This window comes from Pteropus medius, unplaced genomic scaffold (assembly GCF_902729225.1).
Source record: "Pteropus medius unplaced genomic scaffold, Ma_sr-lr_union100, whole genome shotgun sequence".
In the NCBI taxonomy this organism is placed as follows: Eukaryota; Metazoa; Chordata; class Mammalia; order Chiroptera; family Pteropodidae; genus Pteropus; species Pteropus medius.
Genome location: NW_024349797.1, coordinates 11,780,262 through 11,787,358, shown reverse-complemented (window position 1 = coordinate 11,787,358; position 7,097 = coordinate 11,780,262). Strand labels below are relative to the sequence as shown.

At 34.2% G+C, this 7,097-nt stretch overlaps 1 long non-coding RNA gene across 1 annotated transcript in view; it reads right to left on the bottom strand.

Annotated features, from left to right (window-relative positions):
• The window catches only part of LOC120619583 (uncharacterized), a 343,052-nt gene that overhangs the window by 97,830 nt on the left and 238,125 nt on the right, over positions 1-7,097 (bottom strand). The window lies entirely within an intron of this gene.

Sequence of the window (7,097 nt, the reverse complement as noted above, 5' to 3'; positions counted from 1 at the left end):
TATCTCTGCACCCTATTCATTTTCCTTAGAACACTTCACAAGTGTGATTATGTTATTATTTACTTATTTCTTTTCTTTTGGTTTGTCTTTTCAACTTGACTGGAAACATGGCCAAGTCAGGAACTATGCATGTCTCTTTCATTCTGCACTCTGGTAACCTAGAGCCTCGCGCCTCATAAATAGTAGGTTCTTAATACATATTTTGGGAATGAATGTTTATACTTCATTTATTCTCTCTTACTTTTTCTTATTTCTATTTTCTCATATTGTCATTTTATCCCTCTCTCTTCCCCTCTTTGCTTCCCTCCTCCCTCCTCCCTTCCGACAGTACTAAATTGAATATTATTAGCAACGTAAACCTAGACAGGGGATTTTAAGCTGCTGACTTTGTGGCATTGAACAGACTGAGCTCAGCAGCATGGCGCCAGGAGGAATCTGCAATAGCCTTTGGAGGAGGCCCCCCCGCCTTCCAATCACCCCGGATTATAAACATCATTGGCTATGTTGCCTCCCAAGGTTATGGCAAAACTTAATCTCATTTCTGTTAATAGTAAATGCCCTCTCGTTCTTTTATAATTAGACACTGTGGAGTTTTAGAAAGGTCATTTGGTTGAAATACGAGGTTGCAATTTGTTTAAAAGGAAAAATAGGCAGAGGAAATTATCTTTCCACAATTCATTAGTGCAGGTCACAGTTCCCCCAGGCATTCTGTGTGTGTGTTGTAGACGGTCTAGCACTGCCATGACAAGAATGGAAGCTTGGCCCTGGGATGGACACAAATTTACTACACTGCTATTAATCCAAACTACACAAAGGTTGCATCTTTGCAAGGTGAAAACACTTTTTTTTTTTAATTAAAAATTTCTCCACTGCACTACAAATGTGGCTCATGTAAAGCCAGGCAGACTATATTTGTAAACAGCTGGATTATCGAAAAAAAGGAGTCTGTAACATCTGTGGAACTGTTAGAATACAGGCGAGATCTTTAATCTTGCTCCTATTTTATTCTTATTGATTATTCGAATCAAAGAAATATGTTTATTACGCTCTCATTCTATTTAGGAAACAATCACTTTTACAGGAGTCTACCTAGGTTTGATGATTACCAAACAGCAAATATAAGAGAACAGCAGGGGTCTCATGTTTTAAGACTCAAAGAAGAATCCACTTTCCTTCATTATATGTTAGCGCAGTTGTATAATATTGGTCACTTGTATTTTGCTAAGAAGATTCTAAGATTGTATAATCTTTATTACTATTTTGACTATTTGCTAAAAAGTAAAGTTTGAAATTCTAAATCAATTGATTTTCAGAAACATGTTTTAGGAAATTAAGAGTCACGGTGTTATTGCCATTTGGTTCAATACCATTCCTTTTGTGAACATAAGAGCAGTAATAAGATTTTTTAAGGCTATGCATATTTATCATATTTTGATTTTGTTTTTCCTTGTTTTATTTTTTTTCATTTTCCAGGCTGATGAACTGCAAGACTTAGCGCATTGCTTATTTAGAAACTTAAGTATGCGTGCATCACTAAGAGATAAAGTTACATCCCTTCTGCAACATTTACCTTCAGTATGTATACTATAATGCGTCGTTGAACTTTGGAGAATTAAAAATGAACTTTTCAAATAAATCAGAAGAGAGTTAACAAAGCAATTGGGATAAAGTTCACAGAGGTAGCCTCCATAAGCAGGTGACATTTGAGCTGAAATTTGAATAACAAGAAAGAATCAGCAGGTAAAGAGCTCGGGAAGGCTGCTCTAGGTAGAGGAAATAACTGGAACAAGGCCTAGACTGAGAATATACTTGATGCTTTAAAGGAACAGAGAAATCCAATGTGACCTGAGTCCACTGGGGGTGGGTAGGGATTTGTGTTTTCTAGAAATTTCCTTCAGATTCTTCTCAATATGAGCCTAGACTCAAGATAGACTACTTTACCATTATCTCACTTGCAACTTCTTCTGCCTCATGTCTCTCACCTTAAGTTACTCCTTCCCAACCACTCCTAAATCCTGAATTAATCGTTTTTGATTCTGTATCTAATGCACATACAATTGTGCATTTTGATGTCATACACATTCATACTCTCTGTACACAATTGGGACTTTAATTAATAATTTTATTTAAGTTTTCTAAACTCTTTTTCCATATCTATCTTCCTAAAACACTCTATCTACCCTCGATGGCTCTCATTTTTAGCAAAGGAAAACATCTTTCACTTCACTGAGACCACGAGCCATACCTGTCATAAAATTCCTTACCTTCCAAACTACCAATATACATATTTATTTGCATGTATGGCAATCAACTCTACTTTCCATTTTCCTTTGTGAAAGAGATTGTTATTCACTTATTCAAGACAAATTCTTCCAGTTTATGCTTGATCACATTCCTTCCTACTTTTGAAGTGATTCAATAGCGTTAATCATCACTCTTTTATGTATTTTCTATATATTTTTCTATTTATTCTCAATAATAAAAACTTTATTTTTATTTCTTTTTATTTTTCCATTTCCTTCTTAGATAAGAAGGAATAGACCACAATCATATCTTTAATTTTTGGATTTACCACTCCCTTTTGAATGTACTACAGCTTTGCCTCTATCATTCTCTTAAAACTATAGAAACCAATGGAAACTAACCAGTTTTTAAGTTGTTCTTGTTTCTCTGGGTCATGAAACACTGTCGCCCACTTCCCTTTTCTTCCATTTATTTCCTCCATCATTTTTTAAATATTCTTTTCCTCTTCTCTAACCATTAATGATGATGATGATGATGATGATGATGATGATGATGATGTTTTACTCTCTCCAGTTCTTTTTTGCTCTCCAATTCTTAGTGCTCTTTACTCCAGGTCTTATTCCTTTGCTTTTCTTTTATATTGCTCTTCAACAATTCAATATACAATCTCGACCTTTCCTACACTGTTAAATTAAAACTGCGATCCAATGGACATTGTTGCTGACTCCAAAATTCAATGTGAGTCATAGATCCATGCTCATATTTCACACTGTACCAACTATGTCTTCTTCTAGTATTCTCACTATATCTGCCACTTCTCAGTTATGTGAACTCTTCAAGGAAATCATTTAAACTTTGTCTCATTTTCTTCATTAACAAACTAACATTTACTTATTTAAAAGTTGTTGTAAGGATTATAAGAAATGATAAGTACATATAAGGCAACTGAGACTGTTACTTAACATAGAATACTATTCAATATTATTATTTAATTTTTATTATTATGTCTTTAAACAGACTACAGGCATATGTTCCTTATCTCCTTTCATCTAGAACAATCTCCATATCGGTCACTATTGGCACAGCAATGCTGCATAACAAATGATTCTCATAATTTTGTGGCTTAAAATAACAGTCATTTACTATTGCTCTCGAGTCTGCAAGTTAGTGATCTGGGCTGAACATGGGTAGGCAGTTCTGATCTCTGGTCTCAGCTGAGTTCACTCATGCATCTAGATTGTCTGTATTTGACTTGTCTAGGATAGCCTTGGCTAAGGTGACTTATCTCTATTTTATGATTTTCAAGCTGCTGATTGCATTGTGCTACTAACATCCCATTGGCTAAAGCATATCACATGGTGGAGCCCAAAGTCAGAGTGGAGATCACAGAGTAAAGTTATAGAATAAAGAGCATGGATGTGGGGAGACAAATAATTAGAGTTCTTAATGCCATCGATCTACTTCAGTCCTTCTTCTCTGGCCTTCCATGTGCAAAATATCCTCATCCACACCCAAGACCCCTCTGAGTCCTATCTCATCAGAGCACCGCTATCAAAGTCCAGGGGCTTGTGATTTATGTCAGGTCTACATAAAGGTCCTCAGCTTTGGCTTTTTTTTTTTTTGATTCAGAAAATTATGAACAAATATAAGCAATCCTTTCCCTTATCACCCAAAAGACAGTGGTGAGACAGAGGCAAAACATCCACAATTGTCACCACCATTCACAAAGTGAAAGATTAGGAAGCGAGGGGCAGTCACTTATTCATAGCTATCTGAAGACAATGAAGCACATGTTGCCAGGTTCCTCATATCCTCTAAGGGAAATATTGTTCCTTTATTGGCCGAGTTCTGCTGTCTTAGCTTTGACTTCTGTGAACTATTCTCTTTTCATGATCTTTAACTACTTCTTAAAATAATATTAGAGAATATGCCTTTTGGGAAATTTTCTCAGTTTGTTTCCTGCCTTTATAAAGTTGGAGTCCCAAGGCCTTAATAAAAATTTACCTGTCTGTCCCTTTAAGTGTAGTTTAGGATCCTGGCTCTTTACCCTAGACAGATTCCTTAAAAAAAATGCTATAAGTTTTCCATGAATTTGATTTGAGCGACTACATTGGAATAAAGCCAAACACACTCTAGTTTGGGGACTTGCCTTTTTATGAGCCTCTACTTCCACCAAATTTTTTAACATCTCAGTGGCATAAGAAAGTCATTTGCTGAGACCAGAGCCAGAATGGAAAAGAATTACAGAGTTAATGGGCAAAGGGCATGGAAACAGAGTGGCTATTTTAATTAAGTCATGTATCCAATAACTATACCACATCTTTCTCTCTCCCTTGCACCTTTCATCAATTCTTCTTATTGAATTCCTATCAATACCTCAAGAGTTAACTCAAATACTACTTCTCCCAAAAAACTGTCTTCAATTCCTTATATAAATTAAAATGTTCATTTCCCCACTCTCAGCTGGTGCGGTACTTATCACAGTACCTGTTCTGGGCTTAGCTATACATCTACGTGTCTCACTAAACTGTAAAGCATCTAAACTTGAGTCCTAATTTATTCATCTTTGTATCCCCTAAAGTACCTAGCTATATATATAAATCATAATCGAATCTTTAAAATGCATCTTCAGTGAATTAAATATCCACAATGCTTTAGCAAAATTTCTCACATTTTCAACTAAGGCTTTCTAGAGTATTCTCTAGTACTCAAATTCCCTTTCTTTCTTGCTGATTTATTTATACAACACATTTTAGAGTTTTATTATATGGAACATTGGGCTTTGTTTTGTAATTATATGTATGAATATATGCATATATTGTACTAGTTAGACAATTATCTCCTTGATCTTAGGAGCTAAGTATTGTTACCCATAGTTTCCAACACAGGATGGGACAGACTTAAAGCAAATAAAAAGTGTAAGGGAATTTTAAAAATTATTATTACAAGCAATTATTATTGCTTTCTAATATCTGCTTTTTGGAGCTTAGGGAAATCTGCCTAACGCAAATAATATGATAATTGGAATTTGAAGACTAAATTGAAAATGAGCTGTTGTTGCTTTTCTTTTGGGTATAGACATTTTAAAGACTGTCTTTTATTTTTAAACTTCCACACTGAACGTAAAGTGAACTTCTCATATTTCCATTACTATAGTAACAAAGCAAAATTACTTATATAATAATTATTTACTCATGGTCTTGAACCATAACTTTGATCAAGCTCATTAAAATTCAGGAAATTTGATTGCTAAACATAGATATCCAAATGTAGAGTGTCAACCCAATGACCAATCTGACTGAACAGATTAAGTACTTGTTTATCTTTATGCTGAGGAGAGAAGAGGCTGAAGATTTCTGAACTTTCTACAAGCAAACAGGGCCATTTTCAAATGTTTCATCATGAGATAACTGAGAGTCCAGTAGATTTGAGGGTTATGTATTATATTAAAAATGCCATTACGAATTATACCTTAAGCAGACAATCCACAAAATATAGATCAGAAATATAATTTCAAGATTAGAATATATAAAAATTTAAACTATCAATGTGTTCTTTAATGATCGTGAAAGAAACAAAAAGATATGAAACAGAACACAAAATAGGCTTGGATTTTGAATATATTTAAGTAAAAAAATATTAAGATATAAGTGGAAAAAATGTAAATCGAATAAAAATATATGAATCCTCTCTTCATCACATTTTCATTTTGCCTGAAGAATCAATGTTAAAATTATATTTATGTCCTTCCAAATTTATTCTATTAAAATATATTGACATAGATAAATGTACATCAATATATCACTGCATACACACACACACACACACACACACACACACATATATATGTGGATGGTTTGCATTTATGTGTATGTGTCTCTACATGTATTTATTTATATATGTGTGTGAGAAAGGGAGATTGACAAATTTTAAGTGAGAAAGGGAACAAGGACCCATTTGTTTAGAATAGAATATAAAATAATATTTAGGAAAAAACTTATAAATTCATATTTGTAGAACACACTTTTGGAGTGTATTGCCCTAATTATGAGGAAACACTTAATGAGTCTTGATGGGATTTTGGATTGAGAAAGTGCTGCAGACGTAGAACGTAAAGGACAAGGCAAGTAGAGAACTAGATTGTCCTGCATAAGAATGTCACCGGATTTTCAGGTTGTGACTTCTCCCAACCTTGCAGAGCCATGCTGGTTACAGCAAGCATAAAAACAACCTACATACCCATCCATTAATGCATGAAGAAAAGGTGGTATATACATACAATGGAATATTATTCAACCTTAAAAAAAGGAGATCCTTTTATATGCAAAAACATGGATGAATCTGAAGATTACTCTTAGTAAAATAAGCTAGACATAGAAGAACAAAGACTGCAATATTCCACTTATATGAAGTCTTTAAAATAGACAAACTCATAGAAACGAGTAGAATGGTTGTTTTCAGGAACTTGGGGGTAGGGAAAATGGGGAATTGTGTTTACCTGGTACAGAGTTTCAGTTATGCACGATGAATAAATGCTAGAAATCTGCTTTTCAACATCATGCCTATAATTAATGACACTGTACACTTACAAATTTTAAAGGTTAAATCTCATGTTAAGTGTTCTTAACACAATAATAATAATACTAATAACCAGAATGTCATTAAAATTTTGAGATTGAAGACTGGGAGTTAAAGATGGGTGGAAATGAATGTCGAAGAGGAAAAAAAGGAACGAAAAAACAATGATAAACTGGTGCTCAGGTCCAAGAAATCTTTCCTAAGTGGGAGGATTTTGGACAATGGCATGTAATACTCCACCAAGTTTTGTTGTATTCGTCATCTATAATCACAAA